The following is a 22,732-nucleotide window of genomic DNA, read 5'->3' as shown; positions in this document are numbered from 1 at the left end:
ATAGAGCTCTTTCATGTTTGACTTTCAGCGCAAGTCCCTGGACAACAACCCCCGACATGACCTCTTTCTTCTGACAGTTAAGTGTGTGTGTGTCCATGTACTGTCAGATTCAGTCTGTACGAGCTCCATAAAAGCAGCAAAACCTTAAAAGCTTTCTGTCATGTGACGTCAGCTGCTCAATTTGCAAGAAATGCAGATTAGAGCAACTGCTCATCTGAGTGTTTTGACTCTATCTTCAAAATCTCTCTATCACCTGGCCCAAAATACCCACTGCATGTGTGTGTGTGTGTGTCTGTGTGTGTGTCTGTGTGTGCAGCGAGTGTGTGCATGCATGCATTAGCTACAGCACATGCAGTCAGTGCAGAGCAGATTAGCAACGGGCCGATCAGAGATGTCTAAACCTGCTTAGGGCGAGGATGAAAATGAGATCATGTCCCAGCAGCCTCGCGGCGGGCTCTCCCATTGGTCTCTTACATTATCCAATCACGTCCCATCTGTCTGTATTGGTGGCGCAATAGCAGCCTCTGCTTGGCACCCGCCCAATTGGCTTTCAGGTCTCAGTGAACATGGGACGGAAATGCATTCAGCCTTGTGTGTCCTACAAAACACATTTTCTTATTATTTGGTTATTTATAATGTCATTTCCTCTTTATTTGGGGTTTTAAATAGTTAGGGGGGTGACGAGAAAGTAATGGGAGTGTAAAAAAAAAAAGGGTGCATTGGCCAGAAGTAAGCAGGGGATATTGCAGGGGCGTTGGCCTCGAGGCATCCTCAGTTTAGGTTTTTGTCACAGACTTTAAAGGAGCACTATGTAGTTTTAAATAAATAAATTTAACATTTACAATAATACAAACTCAGAAACAAACATTTTTTTCCTTAACTGAACAAACAAGCTGTTCTCAGAGGAAAATAAGGTCCCAAGAACACTGTTTGAAGCTAGAAAGGTGGCAGGGTCCGCCACAGATAAACAAAGTAAAACAGTATGAGTGCACCTTTAAAGAAAGAAGAAAACATGGCATATAACAGATTTTTCATTCTTATCAGTGCAACAGAGAGTGACTGAACGCAGAAACAGCGATTGAGGAGAGGAGGAAAGGATTCAAGACGGCTTAGGCTGTTGAAAGCAGAAAGAAAATATAGAGACGGAGAAGATGAGGCGTAGATACCAGAGTGAACACACGGCCTTGATACGCCTTCATATTTGATGAGCCACCTTACAAGGACCCTTTGCCCCTGGGGCTCCTGAACTCTGCTTTCGTAAGGCCGCTGATGTCCTCACTTTCCTCCTTCCTCATCAGCTCCTCCGCCCTCTTCTGTTTCCCCATCACTTAGCTCCTCCTTCTATCTCTCTTTCTTTTTTCCTCCCCTCTCTCTCTCTCTCTCTCTCTCTCTCTCTGTGTGCCTCATGCTCAGCCAGGCGGCAGCGCGCTAATGCACCATGGCACATTCTGCAGCTCCGAGTCACAATGCGACCAGGCTTTGCGCAGTGACCGCACGGCGACCTCCCTCAGTATCACTGCACACAGGCGCTGTGCTGTACCAGGGCCTGTTCAGGGCGAGGATGGAGGCGATGGGTGGGAGTGTGAGGGGGGGTGAAGAAGAAGAAGAAGAAGAAGAAGAAGCAGGGTTCTGCCACTGACAGGTATGATCAGATCAAGTGACAGTGAGCTGGATGTATAAGGCTGACGTTCCCCATCAAAAAGACGTTTTTGTGCCAGGTGTGAATTATCAAAGTGTCAAACCAGAGGTGCATATGGAGCACGTGAAGCACGCAACTTGACGAATGCCCCCTGTGACCAGATTGTTCTCTGAGTCATGCATGTGGCGGAAAGCAAATATTTCTGCACCTGTCGACGACCCGACAGCTGAGCCACCACCGCTGCCGGACATCCAGATTCTCTTTATTAAAGGTGTTACTCCTTCAATAATCGTCAGGCGAGGAAGGAAAGAAACGGGTTACCCTGGATGTTTCTCTCGCCGCTGCAGGGGTTTCATATCCTTTCTTACCTCTGATCTCCCCTTCCCCCTGTCAGGCCGTGCTCCTTCACCCCCGAGGTCCCGACAGACATCCCGCCATCACACCTTCTCATGATCCCAAGCTTTTTTTTCCACATCCCACAGACACGTTCTTCTCAATCCTCACAGTTCAGCGGAAAAGACCAGAGGGAGCGAGAGAGAGATAAAAGGACTGAGATAGTGAGAAAAAGGAGAGGGAGGCCTTAAAGGTCAAAGACGGGAAAAGAAACATTATGCAGTATAGCGTGGGTGGAGATCGTACAGGCAGACCTGTCCCGTCTGATTTATTTGTGGGTAGAGAAAGGCTCTCCTTCAGCACTGCCACGTCATGCAAGGCTGTACGCATGAGAACATGAAGCTGCACTCCACTAAACTTTAACAGCGGTTGAAATACAGCAGATGCTTTGGATTAAATGTGGAGATTTGTGAAAGCCAGTTTAGTCCCATAGTGACATGCTGAGCAGCTATAAGCTATAAGGTCACTATTTTAACTTGACATACAATGTTATTGATATTATTAATCCAATAAATTTCATGACCTGCCACATCTGCAAACTGAAGACTCCCACTAGTTTTCAGTGTTAAAGCATGAACAAAAACTTGGAGAAGAAAACAAGAGAAAAACGATTTCGTGGAAACGTTTCCTCACAAAAGTATCTCTACTGGTTCTTGGAAGTAACAAATGTATGGATTAAATTAATCTACAATCTTGTGAGAATTAGACAGGAAATGAAAAATTCAAGAATCTCCAAGCGCCACTGCTCTGTGAAGGAGCTGCAGCAGCAGAAACACCCGGCTGTATGACCCCTCAGCTATATGATGACATGAGTGTGGACACATCAGAAATGCCCAGTTCAGCAAGAACCAGCTGAGAAAACTTAAAGGAACAGTTCACCCACAAATAAAAATTCAGTTTCATAGTCCACAAAACATTTCTGGAGCTTCACAGTAAAACAGTGCTTCAGTATTCTCCTAAACAACTTAAGTAGATGGGGACTTAAACTAAACTGTCCATAATGAGCCCAACAGTGTTACAGGACAGCTTTTCAAACCTGGCGCCTACATTACCCACAATGCAACTTAGCTGCTGAGTGACATCACTGAAGGCAGTTTACACGCAGCTTCCTCTGGAGCCACAAAAGGCTTTATGCTGCTTTTTTTCCACATATGCAGAAGTAAACACACTTTAATGTGTAAAAATGGTGGAGTTGCCCTTTTAAATACGGGGCAGCGCCACCCTTTAATCACCTGGAGGCCCGTATCACTGCAACATTCACCTGTAGACCCATTTCCATGTAAGAATCGTACAAAGAAACTTCTTGTAAATAGCTTGAGTGAATCGGTGACACAGGAGAAGGGACTTCTTCTTCTCCCTCGCGGACTTCGTGGACTTGGCCGTGACCTCAGAGTTTCCCAGTTCGGCTGCCGTGTGAACTCACACTCCGGTTGTGTGTAAAGCCGCGAAGATCAACCGCTCAGCAACACCATTAACAAGGTCAAATTCACGTGTTCTTCAGCCAGTCCTCTTCTGCCGGGAGATTGCTTTGCACTATTAACCTGCGCATGAACATAAAGCTTAGAGACGATCTCAAACGCAACCACCATGACACGAACGCCGCATGTGCGTGCGCTCGCATTTATGTCATCTACGCGCTGCATGTGATTGCTTCTCCCCTGCCGCGGACACCATGACCCTTTCTAACATGGCCGCCTCTCCCCTTCTATCCAGGTCACGGAGCATCGGCTCGTCCCGGTTCATCATCAGGCCAACGCTGCACAAAACCCATTGTTCCCGTGACACGCATCCTGATTGTGTTCAGAAGCTGTTGTGTTGGTAGAGATAACACGACACAAAAATGCAAATGCCGTCGGGACAGCGATACCACAACAGCTCGGGGACAGTCAGCCACTTTATAATGTGTGTCGACAAACATGACGCGACAGGAAGTGAAACACACACACAGGCCTCGCACACAGTGTAAATGGTGTTTTTTGCCTGAGGTTTTCATCTATTCTATTAAAAGTGTTTGTATCTTGCCCATTTCACGGCGCCGTCGGGTTTGAATTAGGCCGAAATCAACACGATGAGCATCGGAGTGGGGTGGAGGGAGATTTGTCTTTCAGTCAGACGGAGGGATAGACAGCTGATCTGATGATCTTTCCTGCTTGAAAAACTAATTGTTCTGACTTTACTCTCCGGGGACGTACAGCAGCCACAATCACCTAATTACCACCTTAAATAATGGAGCAGCACGCAGCCGTGTGACGTGAAGAAACATTGAAATTCATTCGGACCGACAAGACTAAAAGGATGAAGCCTCATACCCTGTGTACGACATGTTGACCGCTGTATTATTGATGCGCTGAGTGTTTCATCCAGCTCGGCTGACACTGAAACAGACCTACCCCAAAGACTTTACATTTCATTATTTACGTCAGAAAACAAGATAATATTTTAATAATAGGGATCATTAATTGAGGGTAAATTCCTTGATTTGTCGACGAGACGGTGGTGTAAAAGTAAAATAAAGGAATACATGTTCAGAGTACTTTATTCTAACTTGTTAATGTCAGGTGAAAACATAATGTCATCGAAATGTTTACTTTCCAGGGAGAAAGAAAAAAATAAAGCTTTGTTTTTCCGGCTTGTCAGAGAGCATTTCTGACATTATCAGGCTGATTATGGAAAAAAGGGTTCATAAGTTCAAAAAGGGGTTGGAGAAGAACTCCCCTTTGAGGAAAAAAATCCCCAGTGTTCGAGTCAAAATGCTTTTAAAGTTCGAGCTGCACAACAATAAGGACACCGAGGTCGAAACAAACTTTACAAAGAAAACTCCACGAGTGAAGGATGTACAGTAAAGCATGAGGACATTTAAATGGGCTGTAAATAGAGACATTAGTGCTCGATTTGACTCAATTTGCTGCGGTTGAAAGGTTTATTTGTGGTTGCTAATGTTGTAGTCAAGTGTTTACACCACAAAAGTTTAATAGAGCACTGGAAATATCCCTGAAATCAATCTCCACTGCGGCTGTTTGTCGGTGTGATTTCACAGTCACAGTAATAGTGTACTTAAAGGTATGTTATGTAACATTTCTGCATTCAAATGTCAACTGGAGAGACTGGAGGGGGCAAGTAAGAGCCCTGTGTCGAGCAGCTGATGAATGATGTAATATACGGGGATAAATGAGGGTGCTGTGCTTGTGGTGGTGAGGGTGCAGTGGATCGTAACACATTCATAATGAAGAAAGGACACCTCACCACGTTTTGTCCACTGAAACCCTACAATGCACTTTATCCTGTTTTATCTACCATCGTGGCATCCAGAAGGGCGTTTTCGCAGCGTATTTTGACAACCAGATGAATTAAATCTAATATTTACTCACCTTTTAGCTCTGTTTTGGTCTCCTCCACCTCCTGAGTGACTGATAAATGCTTCCCTTCGTGCACCAGCTCTCCGCTAAAAATCGTTGTCTGTCATTTGGTGCTGGGCAGAGTAGTGTTAAGTGGGTTTTAAAGTGTTTTTTTGCTGTTAAAGGTGAAAAACAATCAAGTTGTGGGAAATAAAGCCAAAACAATGAGCTTAAAGACGCAAAGTGCATCTTGGAGATGAGGGGAATGACTATATGTAACTGAATTACGTATTTGGGATACAAAAAGGTAACTGTATTGGTATTGAAGTAATCCAAAAGTAATAGAAAGTCATCAAGTTACATTTCTTTCATATTGCCATACATTGATTACGTTACTGACTACATTTTCTAACAGGTAAGCTGGTCTACGACCCCTGACCCGTTGTTTAAATACTCCAGACTCCATTGATACTTTCCCAGGGTCTCAGTTGTTATGTCCGCCTCCGTACATCCTATAAGTCTGAGAGTGTGTGTGTTTGTCGGCTGTGTGTGTGTGTGTGTGTGTGTGTGTGTGTGTGTGTGTGATCCTCACCTCCCCCGGCATCCCCCGCAGTGCCAACACTAAGGTCTGCCACCCTTCCCGTCCGGCTCCTCTAACCAGGGGTCGCGACATCGGCAGGGCGCAGAGCAGCGGATTTTGATCCCCTCTGGCATGTTTGGGCTCTCTCTGCATTTCCAGTCAGGTCTGCATGCAGACACCCACTGCGCTGTGTGTGTTATGCTCTTACAGCTCTTGTGCGTGTGTGTGTGAGTACTTGTGTCCGTGACGATGCCAGATGTGTTTTTTTATTTAACACATCTGTTGTCACACAATTCCTGTATATACATTGGGATCAGTTGCAGCATGCGGTGTGAGGCCATATGGCTCAGATACTCTGTCACATACTGTTTATCACCACGTGTGTGTGTGTGTGTGTGTGTGTGTTATATTTGATGCACACCCTTATACGATCGTATTTAATCGAATCTGAAAATGTGTGGATGCTTTTCATGCGTTCACATCTGTCTGTCTTCATCGAGCGTGTAGGTTTAATATGTGTTCGTCCGCCCTCAGGGAAAGAAGACGTGACCCATAAAGCCGGGTCGTGAGCATGCTCAGTGTCGCCTCTCCTCATCGGGTGAGGGTATCGGCAGATGCTTGACCCGGGGTCGCCCTCACAATTGTGATCGAAGTGTGAAAAGAAGTCCGGGCATGAGAAATCAGGGTTCAATCGCACCCCGGGCCTCGGAGTCTGGCTCCTTTGCTGCTCAGGTGTCCTCTCACCTCAGATAAAGCTGATGTGCAGAGGAGAGAAGAGATTTGAAAGGATGCTGAGAGGCTGTTTTCATGAAGGCAAAGGACAAAGAGAGGGTGTGAAAGGGTGCCATTGTTCTCTCTCTCCTCCATCATCCCAAAGAGTTTTAAAGGAGATGTCAAAATCCCCCCTGGAGACATTCAGAGGTACGGCAGGCCACATCTCCACAGAGGCAAATATGAACACAAACATGAAAATATGTTTAGAGTCATGGACGATGATGCAGAGGAAGCCAAAGACCAAAATAGTTTGGTTGTTAGTTTCTACTGTGGATCCAGATAAATGGACGGATCCAGGAATTTCTTTATGTCTTTTTCTTTAATCTTTAATGAATGGATATTTACAAAAGGGGACTGTTGGGCCTTGGCAGAGGTATGCGCTCCACTGGGTGCCATCCTAGTTTTTAAACTAGTCTAATCTTTCATACATATATTACATGTTTGTATTTGTGTAACTTTAAAGTACTTGCAGGAGGTAAAAGCTTGAACACACTCACTGAGAACTACTTTCTACCTCTTACTCATCTTACTTATTATATAATGTCTGGAAATATTAGCTCTTGAGATTTCTGAGATGGATGTTTTGCAGCTTTGAGCGTCACAAACTGCACAAATACTAAATGCAGCTCATCTTCAGACCTGTTTTCAGACTGTAAGGTCACACTCTGTGTAGAAGGATGAGCAGACACTTGTCTCTCAACCTTCATTAGATTATTTACAACATAGGAAAGCAGAAAAATTCATTTATTTCACACAAAATGACATTTTCTTCTTAATTTTCTTTTTTTACCGGATAGTTTCAGGCGTCTGAAAATGAATCAGACAAACCGAGGCTAAGAAAACTCTTTGACATGGTCGTAATGCGTAGACATTTTCAAATCAATAACAGCTCTATTTGCACACATGAGGATAATCTGTTTGTCCACTCTGGTGTTCGTGCCTTCCTCATCCTCCTCGTGATCTACCTGCCCCCCCTCCAGGTGCCTCCGCCCTCCAACAGCTGCCGAGAAGCTGCACGCTTTTATATCACTGCGTCGGTGCTCTCAGGCAGTGACAGGAAATGACACCTCACCTCACCCACACAGCCGACAACACAGGCTTTTAAAAACCTCCCCGCTCCTTCCCTCAGCCGTGTCCTCGCCAATATTACACCGCCAGCCTAAGAGCAGCGCTCCCTGCTCCGCTCTGACCTAATGGGCTGTGAAGCAGCGAAGGGAGGGAGCGGGGGGGACTGGATATCGCTCACCTTTATCTGCCTTTTCCCTCCTCTGCATGTCTGCCTCTCCCTATTTTTGGTTTGATTTTTGTACTTGGTGGTTTTGAGAACAACGAGAGTGTTTAGCTCGTCCCTTCGGCTGAGATGTAGCTTTACCCCCGCTGCAGTATTTGTGGCGCTGAACTTTCAGGTCTAGATACAGATTTTAGAAACTGAGTCCATGTTTGGAGGGCCGAATCCTCCATGACAGTTCACGCAGGGTGAAAAAAACACTGCGAAAGCGCCCTGGATGCCCCCGTGGAAGATAGAACATGGTGAACTACAGATATGTCAGGACTTTCTGCACGCTGGTTTTGGGGTGAACTGTCCCTTTAATGAGAAAAATGAATGATTTTACTGCATGTCTGAAATTAAAACTATACCTGACATCACTTTACACCATGTAGTCTACTTAGTTACTTTTAAAATCGTAGTTGAGTACAATTTGAATGAATATCTGAGTCTTTTGTCGGCATGTTTGTAGTCAATAAGATGATCTGATCACAGACGGGCCAATGGAAACCCGGACATACCGACATGAAACACAAAACTGTGCAGCAGGCCCAGGTTTGGAGAGTGGCCGTGATTGAGTAATATTTCAGTTGATTGTGATTTTCAGTACTCTTTCCACCACTCGTAGTAATAAACTATAAGATGCAGTAAAAAGCAGGACTTGTTTGTAGCGTAGAGGTTGTGGTGGTTGAGATCTTGTTTTTTGTAATCTCACAGCTCAAAGGCCGAAAAAAATACCCACACGGGAGAAGTTATCCTCACAAACACGTTTATCATTGTGAGAGTGTCTTACTTTAACACAAACCATGTTATCGTGAAAGTAACCAGTATTTTTGTTCCCTCTACCGAACCGAACAGAAACTGAAAAGAAACTATTAAGTGAACTAAATGTAAAAATGATAAGCGAGCGCTATAACAGTGTCTTCAAACCGGAAATCAATCCTTGTCCCCTGAGTGAGAGTGCTGTACTCAGCTCATTCAGCCTTGACAGATTGCTCCAGGAAGGGATTTTGACACTTTCTCAGAAGTTGAAATGATGGTCCTGCAGCAACAATAATTTCGATGTTCAAGGAACAACACCAACATGTCAATATCAGACACACTGTTTTCTCCGAGCTGTAAAAGTGACTTGCAAACATTCGACCGTGAAAACTGTGACCGTTTTTTTAAGAAGGCTGATAAAGCACAGGACGGGTTTGCGTCTCTGCTCATGCTCACTGCCTCCCCATTGGTCTACGCGCTGATCGTAACCTGTTTTGATCCTGATCATGACTCTTTGTGTAACCTTATGTGCTCTCAACCTGGCCTTTAAAAGGTGATTTTAACCCAGTAAATGTCATGCAGCTTCAGATTACTCACAACCCACTCCTGGCAACGACCTAAACCAGTCCGCTCTGTGTGTGAGTCGGATATAGAGGCTTTATGACAGCTGTGCATCACTGTCACGGGTTTGAGGAGTCCTACCTGGATGTATAAACGGTGGCACAGGAGCAGGGCTGCAGGGAGAGGCCTTGAAATCAAACTGCATTCATGGAAGGCAGCCTCTCCCTTCTGCGCTGGGCAAAGATAGCATCATTAGACTACTCAGCTCAGCCGAAGACATCACGAAAGAGATCTCATGATGGATGAAAGTGGGACTGAAAGCTCAGACCCTGGAACGTTCGCCCCGCAGGACACAAAACAGCAGCGCCTCGGGAGCCGGTCCAGCTCGGTGGTCAGAGTTCGAGGACGATGGCCCGGCCGAAGGAGCCCCCCCCCCCACCCACCCACCACATCACATCAGCATGTTTTGTGAGACGTCTTCGGGCTAAAATGACCTGACAGGGCTTGATGCATTTGCTGCCTGGCACATAAGCGATCTGAAAACGCAGAGCTATTTTTGCTGATGTTAATTTGCTCCGTGTTAGGGCCCCGGTTCACAGCTCGGTCAGCCTTCCCTGATACTATATTCCCGTTTGTTTCAGTAAAGGTTCTCCCGTCACATCGCATTTAGGTCGAGATGCCTGTGAACTGTGAATGCACTGCGCGCGGGGACTTGGCCATGCTGAGGTCTCTGGGTCCTAGAGTCTGTCGGCGTCGGGTTGAGGGACTTCCTGATAATGTCTAAGGTTTCCTGAGTGACGAGGCTGCTGAATGAAGAGTGGAAATAAAAAAGGGAAATTAAAAAAACCCTTTAATTTCTCTTTCTTGCGTGCGTATGGGGAGAAATTTAAAGCAATCATCTTTGAAATTCCACTTGACTTAATAGCCTCTAAGAAAGGTTTAAATTTTTTAGCAATTAATAAAATATTAACAAACTGTAGCATGCAATGAAATACATTAATTAGAGTAATTTCATCGTGTCTACTATTTGATAGGGGGAAAAAAAATCAGTATTTATAAATATGAGGTATTTTTTAAATGCCATTTTTGAAAAAAGCAATAGCACTAAACATCTGGAAAAAATAGGATGTTTTTTAAATGTATTTTTTCAAATAAATAAATTGTGATATATCTATAAATGACTGTATTTGTAAGAGTAAAAGGTACCTGGTTTGTGCAGCAGCAGCAGCAGCAGCAGCCTGGCTGTGTGTCCTCTAAGAAAAGGCAGCAGTGTGTCCTGTCTTTATACCAAATCCCTCCTCAGTGGGCAAGCTGATCCCTCCGTTCTCCTTCTTGTTAACTCTGATTTCATGAATAATTCATCGCACAATCAGAACCGCAAATGAGCGCGCTAATTGGCGGCTTTTTTATCATCATCATCATTATTATTGTTATTATTCTCATCTCGGGGCGCGTTCGATTAAACACGAAATTAAATTAATGTGGTGCTGGGAAAAATATTTTTCTAATAGCCCTGCATTAACCCTCTTGTTAATTTGAAAACAGATTCAGGGAAATTAATTTTAAATATGAACACAGTTTGTGAGGGGAAGAAAAAAAAAAAAAAAAGCTAATTTAAGTATTAATTTGTGTAATGGCTCAATTTGTTGCCAGCGGAGATATGGTAATATTTCTTTTCATGCTAGTCGAGAGGAGAAGATGTTTAGCAGAGCGTAGAATAAAACATAAATAAAACCAAACACAAATTATAATCACGCATGATTTTATGTGTGAAGCCATTTTTCCACAATTGTCACATCAGACTTGTAGCAGAGTTGTTATTTTATCCTCTCTGTAGCACTTTTTAAATGTAAGCTCAAATGATTATTTCTTAATAAAATCCACGTTCCAGTGGTACATGCACAACACAAGCTCTTACAGCTGCGTTAGTGTGTGTTATGTGTGTGTGTGTGTATGTGTGTGTGTGTGTGTGTATGTGTGTGTGTGTCGCTTTAAAACAGCCAGGAGGTGAGTGTGTGCCTCACAGTGAAGCGGTTAAACGGAGGTTAACACGTGTTGAGGCGGAATACAAACATAATTAGGTCGCATTAAATTCACGACCGAGTAAATAAATTTTTCCTAAATGTACTTCTCCCTGCTTGGAGAGGCAAATTGGTGTGCCAGGTTTGAATGGAGGTCGAGGTTGTCGAGATAAAAAATGCACTTGGAGGTGACATTTAAAATTGATGCAACAAGCACACTTTCTGCATCATGCTAAAGGCCCGCTGGTTTACTACCTTCTGCTTGTGCACGCACAGGTGAGCTACACGCTGGCTGCATGAATCTCTTAGTGTGTCACAGGTATGCGATGAGTTTCTTATGTTTCATTAATGCTGCTGCGATTTTTGACAATGAATAAGTAAATGGTCCTGTGCTGTGGTCACATCGTCTAAACACACATTTGAAAGTTATTAGATATCAAACAAGACTCATCTGGTATTCCATGTGTGACTCGTTGACGTAAACTCAAAGGGCTGCCCACTTTTGTAGCTGTGAACTGCAGAAAATCAGTATCAGTTTCGTATATGAGGCGTTAAATCTCTCCAAGAAGTATCCTAGAATACATTTGTCTAAGATTCTTGAGTATTCACTTGTACTCTGTGTAGATCTTTGAAATTACATCATGAAAAAAGACCGTTAAACTGCATGTAAGCAAGTGCGTGATGCAGGGTTCTTTCTTTACCTGGAAGTTATTGTAAACAAACATTGTAATTGGAGTATTTTCACAATGCGACACATTTTTTAAACACATAATTTGACCGCTCTGAATCTATCTGCCTCGTGCTGCTGTGGCCCTTTGACGTACAGCGCTGCACATCGGTCCGAGGCCACCTCTGGACGACCCTTTCCCCTCAGGAACAGGTGAATAAGATGTGCTCCGATGTGTTGGAAAAACACCTGTAATGGTCCGGGCCTGTGAGAGGATTGAGGTCCGAGACCCGCAGTGCTCCTGAAAAGCGGTCGTCACCGCCCTCCAGTTTGCGTCAAAACGCATTAAAATGCACCTGCAGCAATAGAATAAAACTCTCGCTCTCGCTCTCTCTCTCTCTCCCTCTTTTCCCTTCTCTCTCCATCGTCAAGCAACCACAGCAGCAGCAGCAGCCAGTTGCCATGGCAACAGAAGCAGATGTTGAGGGGTTTCTCCTGTGTGATGGGATGTGAACTATTGACCTCGGCCTTTGAAAAAAGAGAAATGGCAGTAATGGATATGGATTTATGAGTGTATGGGCTGCAGCTACATTGCCTCTAACGCAGCTTGGCACACCATATGCCACTGTATGCATTTTTTATGACATGGGCCTACTTACTCGCAGGGGTTTGAGCAATTTACTGTGCTCACAGGCTCTGGGGCTTTGCAGCAGTACGCACACATACTGTATGTTGAAACCATACAGCATAAACTGTATATAAATGTGATGATACAGGGAGCGTTTGATGAGCAACAGGCTCTACAACCAAGACAAACCTTAGTCCAGACGAGGATTAAAAGAAATTTAAGTGTAGCAAAAAGAATATTTTGCAGCCGATGCTTACTAATGAGTGGCCTAACCTTCTGTGACTCACACAAACAGCTGAACCAACTGTAGACCTAACTTGACAGACTGGGATGCATGTATGCATTATTGGCTCGGGGCACAGAATGAGTCACAGCACCGCTACAGTAACCACAAGGGCCCACTTCTGCATGCTATCCACAGGCTACAGCGTGCAGGCTGCAGGCTCCGACGCTGTACGTACACAGAGACACATTTGACCGGCGGTTCTTGCACGACTGTCTCTTATTGTTTAGCAAATATGTCGCTGTGTCTGCAGCAGAACAACATCGTATTCTGTCATGTCGGACTTGAGGGAACCCAGACTCTCTCAGAAGTGTTGTTGAAACTGACCTCAGGCTGCACATTAGGAATAAACATTTGATTTTAAGAAAACAAATTAAGATTTTGTTTACTTTAGCCAAAATGGTCTATTAATGTTGACATACGAATTGCCGGCATAATTATAATGATGGTAATTATCATTCATTAGCTTTATTCCTCCATGAAGAGGAAGAGAGAAAAGAAATACAGTAGTTAAAATGATATTACAAGTACTTTCTCATCAAAAGATCTCAACCTTATAATTCTACCAACTGTTATCGGTTTCTTCACTACATGTATCTAATGGTAGGAATTGTGTCTCTACTTTGTGGCCATTTAAAAGCAATAAAAAACTTGTCGGTTTATTGATCCGTCTCGGTACGTGGCTTTTTGTCACAACAAGGAGAAACACTTTGTCTGAGAGGGCCGAGAGTAAACCCACCGTCATGTCAACCATTCATTTGAAGCCTCGAGTTTGGTATTACGGTGGTCACTATCCTGGTTTTTGGAGCCAGGAGTGGACGAGAGGGGGGGAACTGGGGAGGATATCCTGATTGGATCTGACTGAGAGCTCAAGGTAGGCACATCCTGAAGCATACCTTTTTTTTTTTGTCTATTTTACTCTAAATAAGACCAGAATTTACAAAATAAACATTGTGCTGTTTTGAAGAAGGCTTCAAACTAAAGATTGAGACCATAAAGTCTTCAGTAAACCATTCAGTGAGGTAATAAATAAAGTGCGAAGTAGGCTAATTTTCTCATAAGCTTACATACAATCAGACGTCTTTTTGAAACCATTTCACCATTTTGCAGTCTGAAAGTGGCTTCACTTTTCAGAACCAGAAGTTTAGTCCATATTTTAAACAGCCAGTGATCGGAGTGCAGACGAAGAGGCGGGCTGGTTTTCAGTAACACCGTTCAGTATCAGCTCGGCTCGCTTGGAACCAGAACCGAGGAACTGTTTTATCCACAGAGCAGCTTCAGTTCTACTTGAGGCACTGCTGGTGGTTAAACTGGTCCAAAAAAACAACAACTAAACATCATAACTCCATCTGTAGTTGGCCAGCCAGAAAGTCTTTCTGCCAGATCAATAAGATTATTTCAACATTTTGATTTTGTTTTTTTTGTTGTTGTTGACCTTTCCGATGCTTTATTAGATTGGACAGTTGAGAGATGACAGGATATGGGACGAGAGAGGGAGGGTGACGTGCTGTAAAGGACCAGAGTTCGGGTTTGAACCCTGGGACGCTGCAGCGAGGACACAGCCTCTGTATTTAAAGTTTTTTTCTGGAAATGTTCGTCAGTTAGCTTGAGACAAGAATATATAAAGCTTGAATCAGGAGTGATGGCCTTGGTCTGATAATATTCATGACAGAAGTAGATTTTTTTATTGAAAATAGGCTGTAGCAGGTTTTTCAGTTGTTTTAAGAAAATAAGATTTTCAGGACTCAATAAGGACTTTATTTCCTTCCTTCCTTCCTTCTTTCTTTTTTCATTCCTACTTTCCTTCCTTCATGCCGTCCTTACTTCTTTCCTTCTGTCTTTTTTTTTCTTCCTTCTACCTTCTTTCTTTCTTTCCTTCCTTCCTTCCTTCTTTACTTCCCTCATTTCTTTCTTCCTTGCCGCTCTGTCTACTAGTTGTGTAATTACATCTTCAAAACTCATAAACTCAATGAAAGGCCTCTTTTTAAAGCTAAAAATGGCCTCAGCACAGCTCTGAAGTCTTCTGCCATATGGTGTTCTTGCTATTTTGGATACCCCTATAGCGTGTATTTATATCATGCAGCCTGCAGGTTGCACACATTGCCTTTCAAACACGTACCTCATACACACACTTGACCTAAGCAGGAGAATAATACTCCTCCCAAGACTGACTTCATTATACAGACGCGATTAATCTTTAATCTGCTCCTCACCTCCATCCAGAGCTGCGACTCCCGCTCTCTGCCGGCACATCAAACTTTCATGAGGGTAATCGAGATAAACCTGAAATGGAATAACCGCTCCTTCTGCATAATCCCGGAGGAAAGGTGAAAGAAAACGTTTTCAAGGTGTTTGCGAGGTGCCAGACGGCTCGCTGAATGAGCTTTTACGCCCAAATGTGGCGCCGCTGAACAGAACGGAGTGGAAGTGTTTTCCAATAGAATATTCTACGGATACCTGAGGGAGCGGTGTGTGTGTGTGTGTGTGTGTGTGTGTTAATGTATGTTTCCTGACGTCTATGCAGCATAAATTCGGACATTTTGTACTAAACCGACGTTGAAATTGTTATTTTTCTATCAAGAGATTAAGAAAGTAAGTAGTACAGATGAGGCAAAAAAAATAAAATGATCTTGTCCTTCAGAGCGATCTAATGTGTGTGTGTGTGTGTGCATGTGTGTGTGTGTGAGTTTGCGTGCATGTGTGTGTGTGTGTGCCTAATAGGTTTGAACAGTCATGTAATTCCCTGCTAGTCTGTCATACGAATGTTTTTTCTCAGTCTTATATAATGTAGCTCAGATAAGGTGAACGGGTCATTCAAGGATCTGCTGGATTAGGCGTCCTGTGTGTTTTATGTGTGTACTTGTGTGTACTTGTGTGTGTGTCAGTACACAGGGCGAGACAGTCAAAATGAGCAGAGAAGGGAAAAAAACACGGAGAAAACATCACAGCATGATGCAAATACACCGAAATACACGTCGCCCGAGGGTGTACATTCATGCATACATGTATGTGTACAGTGTATACATCCATGTGCATTAAACAATAAGCAGCGTACAGTTGTATACAGATGGGACGCCGTGTTCGCCACTAGGTAGCGCTCGTCCTCTGTGAACTTTTGACCCCCGCCGCTGGGCATTCAGACAACATCACATCTGTTATTACGTGATGTAGCTTTGATTAATTAGGCGGATATGACGGCACACACTGACTCGATGGATCTACAAATGAGGACAAAGCCCATGCAGGACGATTAGAGAGGCAAAGCAAACAGGAGCATGAAGTGATGCGTACTGACAAACTACGAAACAGAGGAGAAAGAGTGAAAAGAGAGACTCATGAACGTGGGAGGAGAAGGGAGAGAGGAGCTGACAGGACTGGTCATAGATGCAAATGTTTTGCTTGATGCAGTTCGACAGTCAAAGACATGTTGCTCTGACTGTTTGGATTAAAATACGCAGAAGGTTTCTGTCTCTCACAGCTGACCCCAGATCTGTTCATACATCCTGCCCCGTGCATCAATCTTTCACTCTTTTATCCCTTCCTACCATGGATGGATTACTGAATGGCCTAACTGGCTTTGAAGTAAATGAAAGTCAGTTACATGACCTCTGAGGGACACAAAACGACTACAGAGATACAAAACAACAACAAAGAGATTCAAAACAACTACAGAGATATAAAACAACGACAGAGAGATGTAAAACGAGTACAACGACATGCAAAACATCAACAAAGAGAAGCAAAACAACTACAGAGTGACACAAAACCACAAAGAAACTCAAAGCGACTTCAAAGAGGTGCAAAATGACCACAAAGACGCACATAACAACTACAGAGAGACGCCAAACAACGAAAAGGAGATGCAAAACGACTACAGAGGGATGCAAAACTGTTTTATCAACAGCTGGAGAGATTAATCTGACTGGGTGCGGCACAACGAAGAGGGAGGGAAACGCTCTGTGGCGTCTGCTAACTGCCAACCTAGACAATCACTCTGTAACACAAGTAAAACCTCTATATTGTGGTCCGAGACAGAATTTAAAGGTCCAAAAGCCGAAACACCTACAGCAGAGGGAGGACCAGAACTTAAGAGAATAATACAACCTGACGCTCCAGTTGGTATTTTTCTCTGTCAGGCAGAAGTCACATCTTCCCCTTTCCCTCTTTTCCCCTCTTGCTTATATCTGTACACTCGTCTTCCTCCTGCTGCTCTCTTTTTTTTTTTTTCCTCCCGTTCTTCAGCCTTCAGGCGTCTGCCACCATGAGCTGATCAGAGGGCGCTCGCTCGTGACCGGAAATGTTCACCATCCCCTCTTCTCGCATCCTGACCTCCAGCTGAACCCGCCTCACAGCTCGGAGGAGGCCACGGAGACAGAGAAGCGAAATGTCAAAGACGGGGTGAAAAGGCGGCAGGTTCGGCTTTTTTTTTTTGCATCTTTTTGCAGGACTGTTGTACTTTTCCAACATCTTGAACTCGTCTCGCGCCTCTTGTTCTTGCTCTCCTTCGGGCAAAAATTGCGTTTCGGCATTTCAAATATAATCATGTATACATCCTCAACATCAAGGCTCATTAGGATGTTCCCCTGCATCAAATGTCCAGATGTTGTTCAGGCCAGCTCGTCTCACTCCGAGTGCAACTAAAGTTATTTGTAGGACGTTCCGGATGAGAGGTTCAGCCTTTTGCACACAAAAAATACGATATTTTATTCATGCTGCAAAATACACAGCATGTCGCTTTCATTGTCAAATGCCCTCGTCAGATATCGCACTGAATAAATAATATCTATATGTGTATATTTTACTACGGCGAGTGGAAGTGAGCCGTCATATGTGTGCATTTAGCGAAGATCTTGAAAAAAAGAGGCCTGAAAAATGATTCTCTGTAGCAAAAAGACGTTTAATATACAATCCAGTGAGCCTGCTGCAGATAAAGAGTCAAATGTGGTGTATGAAATTGCTTGTTGTCAATTTAAATGTTGAAAAATGTTAAAAGTAAACCGACTTCTGGATTCAACCTGCAGTTTTTATCGTCTTTCAAATGCAAGCTCGAGTACTCATTTCACTCCGCTCATTTAGCTTCTTTACTGTGTGCCATGCTGGATATGAATGCCGTGAGTTTGATTCGCAACGCGCTCTGACAGCTGCTTCGCACAGGTCTCCGTCAGCCAATCGTCTCGGCCGCCGCCAGCCCCTCAGCCAATGGGACGGCACGGGGCCCTCGGGGGGGTGTGTCTCATTAGCTAGATTCCAGGACCTGGCTCTGGCCCACTGGACGCACTCAGCCGGAAAGGATGCAGTCCAGAGGGGGATTCATCATCTGCAGCATCGTCTCCTCTTCCTCTGTCTCTCTCTGCTCCCTCTTCAGGAAACGAGAGGGCAGCGGAGGCGAGAAAGTGAAACACACAACGAAGCACAAAACCTAAACTGAAAAAGGCGGCAAATCTTTTTTTTATTAGCTTTGGTTGAAAACTTTTATCTCCTCATTTCATCAAGACGTAGTGTCTGTTTCCTCTTCACCCCTGCAGGAACATTTTGTGCTTTTTCGGGTCCTCCCTCGTGCTCTCGGTTGTGCTTTTCGGGGGAAGACTTACTCTGTATTTTTGCCTCAGAGTGGATGTGTGTGTCTGTAATGAACCCCCACGATTAAAGAAATCAAACGTCAACAGTCTCTGAAGATCAGCTGAGGTTTTGTTCTCGCAGACGTGTACCGAACTCTTCTCCCCAGCAGGAACATTTTGTACTTCCCTCCCCTGCACTACAACTATTTTGGGTACAGACTCCAAAGGGCCTGTGTGGGATCATGGGTGGTTTATGTAACTGGTCTGACTAGGCTATCTGAAAGGCTAACGTTATCTAAATGTACGCTATGGGAGGTAGACGAGCGAGAAAAGGGGAGCAGCGGAGGGGGCAGATCAGGAACTCCTCATGGTCCATCAGATTCGATATAAATCCTTGCCCTCGGCGGACCAGCGTTGACCTTTACACCCACGATCATGCAGATATTTACCTGTCCACCACACGGGGACACCCCTTTGGCCTTTGCCAGCGACTCCCTGAGACGAAGCATCTGCTAGAAAAGGAATGAATAAAGTCAATGACCCAAAAAAAGATTGGGAGGTTTGGACAAAATGTACTGAGAGGGAAAAAGAAATGGGATGCTTTCTTCTAAAATATTAAAAAATTTAAATTACAGGCAGAATGTGAAGAAATGAGTGTTAACACATTGTGTTGCGGCGATATCTACTGAAGTTAGCATGCTAACCGGCTAGCCCTGCCCTGTCCTTTCTCGTAATACCACTCGAGGACCTAGTCCTCACCACTAACTGACTGTGGCAACAGTTTGTATTAGTTAGTGGTTAGTCTGGTGATATGCTGCCCCCTGTTTGTTTGAAGTATGTATTTGAACTTACATATTGCACCTCATGTTCATTTTCTGTCTTTAAACAAGTCCTCATCTCCGACTTTTTCACTGACGATGGGGTTTTTTCCTTTAACGTCTTTTAAACCTGCTATGAATGTTGCTGTATTAGAAAGAGGCAACAACAAAGGAATTCAAATAGTTTGAGGCAACATTGAGAGAGCAGGTTGTCTTATGTCAATAAAAGGATGGACAAATAATTTCAATTTAGATTACCAGAGGCTAAATTAAATGGTTTCTTTCTGTATTCGGTAGCAAGAAAATCAGATTCTGTGCTACAATGAGTCGTCCTTAAACACAGTGAAGAAAGGAACGATGCATTCAGCGAACAAATCATTTTGTTTTTCCCGAAAATACCTTCTTCTATGTATTCTTTCCTCACAATAGCTATGTATTTTTTTATTTTTTTCCCCCTATAATGAAACCCATAGTTGTTTCCACCACCATCCAAACACACAATCACAACATGATTTATCATAAACTAGCGCCAGACAGCCATGCTAATTATGGTGAGTCAGAAATAAACCTGGAGTATTAAAGCCACTTGAATATTAATGGAGGTGTTAAAGCGGAATCACATTTATTTCCCTCCCGGGTCAAGTACCGAAAAGAAAAAACATTGTTTGAAAGACCATTATTCAAATGAGAGTGCACAGACCTTAATAGAAATCAGCCCAGCCATTAACTTCTGTTTTAACACAGACCAGTAATTTTGTTTCCAACATTTGCGGACATGATTGACGGTGCTGTTCCTGTCTATTGTAGAGCATGTAAATGTGGCCTGGTGCATATTTCCCAAAAAGCCTCATTCAGGCCCTTAAAAGGCTCCAAATAAAGATAAATTAGGGTTACCATGTTGCCTTAATCTGAACTAATGCCAGTTAAAACAGAAATGAGTGCCCAGGAGTGGTTTCATCATTCACTGTTTGCACCATTCAGCCTGACGATGCCGATACGGAGCAAGGATTCACCTTTGAACTCGCAGATATAGTGGTGATTTTTGTTTCCTGAATGGCCTTGAATGGAAAGAAGACGGGACGTAATGGCTGTGGAGATCAAAGTTCACATTTTACATGTTTCTACTTTTTAAACCCTCATCCCTCAGCCTCTCTGACATCGGTGTTAATAAACTTTTAGATTGGTTTATTTCGCCGAGGTTAAGGAATGAAGCAAACAAGTTATTATGACACCCACATATCCTGTAACCTCTTGTTCCAACTCTTCCTTGAGCTAGAAAATACCCAATCTGAGGGAAACATTCAAACATTAAGACACCTTGACACCTTGGGCTACTTAGATCAGATGAAAAGATAGCCTACTATAATATAAATAACGTAATTTAAAGCAGAAGTTTGACATTTTGGTAAATATCAAACTTTCTTGCAGAGAGTTAGGCTAGATGATGACACTGATACCGATTAGCTTAGCCTAGCAACCGCCGTAAAACAGCATGTTGTTTTTACTCTTTGGGTTTGTCTGTGCAGAAAAATAAGATATAACGTGTGCCTTAGACGTGTTGGTGGATTTTAGTTGAGGCCTTCTAATGTCTGTGCGTTCGCCGTTGGCTAAATAGGCTATGAAGCTACAGCCAGTAGCTAGTTAGCTTAGCCAAGCACCCCCCAAAAAAAACATTAAAAGTGCAGTGTGTTGTTTTTACTCTTGTAAAGAGATACAGGCTAGTTAGTTAGACTTTTGTTACGTCACACATATTTAGCTGTTTGCCCGTTTAACAGTAGTAATGCTAAGCTTATAGCTAACTGGCTGCATAGCATCATATTTAGCAAGAGTGTTCAGCAAAAAAACAAATAAACGTATCCCAAAATCTTGAACTATTGCTATTTACAGTCTTTTAAGTTCCTGAATGTCTGTGCATCGCTAAATATCAAGCTACAGCCAGCAGACACTTAGCTTAGCATAACATAAAAGTCTGTTAACAGGGAAACAGCTAGCCTGGCTCGGTCCAAAGCTAACATATAGGGTAAGCTAACCTGATGGCTGTAGCTTCATATTTAAGCACCGTACAGACATGAGAGTGGTATCGATCTTGTCATCTAACCCTCAGCAAGACATCTATCTATCTATCTATCTATCTATCTATCCATCTAGGCTATGTTTGGCCGAGCAACATGCATTTTTAATCACGTACTCAAAAGTTTTTGTCTCGTCAGGCTTGACGAGTTTTAAACTTCAAACAGCCTAAAACCATTCAAACTAACCCACTAATAAGCACGTCTTTGAATTTCGCAGAAAACCATCATGCATTCTGTAATCAATCCGAGCTTTTAATCAATAAATCAAGTGTTGTGATACGATAAATGAGCCATGTGATGACAAATCTAAGGATTCAGAAATGAAAAAGGGCGTCGCTCATGACATATAATGGCTGAGTTTTCGGTGGATACCTGATATCTTGAAAACATTATGCCGAAATGTGTGAAAATTATGTCTGCATCAACTGCAATTTGTCGACTTTTTTTCTCCTCCTCCTCCTCCTTTTTTTTTTTCCTCCCGTCCTTAATTTCTCCCCAGACGCTTTGAAAACAGTCACACCCTGCAGAGATGATCAAAGAAGCAGGGATCCATCTTGACACAACACCCTCTCATCTCGCCTCTAAAGGCTGCTCACATTGAATGGACAGATTAAAAAACATTGCTGCCATGTTAGATACGGCCCAGCACTCACACTCCATAATTTTTAGCCTGATGATTGCACACGAGTGTTTTTGGCTGTTGCATCTGGCTCCACAGATGATGGAAGTTGTTGTATGTATCCACCCGTATTTTCCCCCGGCTGTCAAAAATTGCATTCTGAGAAAGCCGCACTCCTCTCATCAAGAGTCATAATTTACTTGTCAAAGCAGGAGTCCTCTCAGCGTGAGGGAGGCCTCCTGGGGTTATAATTGCGAGACGGTTTGGTTCTCCTAAAAATGCCTCCAGTCAAGATGGAGCACAGGCCCGCTAGTCAGCCTTTTGTGTACTCTTCCTTTTAAAAGTAGCCATTTACACAGAAAATTGTAAAACACGGTTTAAAAAAGAAAAAAGAAAAAGATATTTGACTAGCTTCACTATACTTTCACCATCAACTCCTTGTCATCAGTGACTTTCAACACTGATTACTTTGGTGCTCAGAGAGTAATCTCTACACTGACACAAGGTCCCCATCTTGTGGAGAGAGCGTGAAAGGCTCTCGTGGCGCAGGTCAGCTGAGGATCGGCTGGAAAATCATCATGCCAAGATATCGCAGCTCATTCATAATTTTATATGATTTTTTTTTTTTTAAATGAATAACGAATGAATATTCATATAAATCATTCAGTCGGCAGGATGTTAAGTCTTTGAATTAATTTCGACTCTGCGTTTCAAAAAAAGGAAAATGTACTTTTCACTCAACATTTATGTGACAG

At 43.4% G+C, this 22,732-nt stretch overlaps 1 protein-coding gene across 2 annotated transcripts in view; it reads left to right on the top strand.

The window, feature by feature from the left end:
- The window catches only part of f13a1b (coagulation factor XIII, A1 polypeptide b), a 52,352-nt gene that overhangs the window by 2,362 nt on the left and 27,258 nt on the right, over positions 1–22,732 (top strand). Inside the window, exon 3 of one of the 2 annotated variants that reach the window (XM_084345059.1) lies at positions 29–85. The exons of the other annotated variant lie outside the window; for it this stretch is intronic. The gene's annotated coding sequence lies outside the window, so the exon portion shown is untranslated. The remainder of the gene's footprint in view (positions 1–28; positions 86–22,732) is intronic. 2 annotated transcript variants of the gene reach the window in all.

The sequence above is a fragment of the Pagrus pagrus genome (genome assembly GCF_965226575.1).
Source record: "Pagrus pagrus genome assembly, chromosome: 22".
Classification (NCBI taxonomy): Eukaryota; Metazoa; Chordata; class Actinopteri; order Spariformes; family Sparidae; genus Pagrus; species Pagrus pagrus.
The sequence above is the reverse complement of the archived record's forward strand: the minus strand, read 5'-3'. Positions and strand labels throughout refer to the sequence as shown.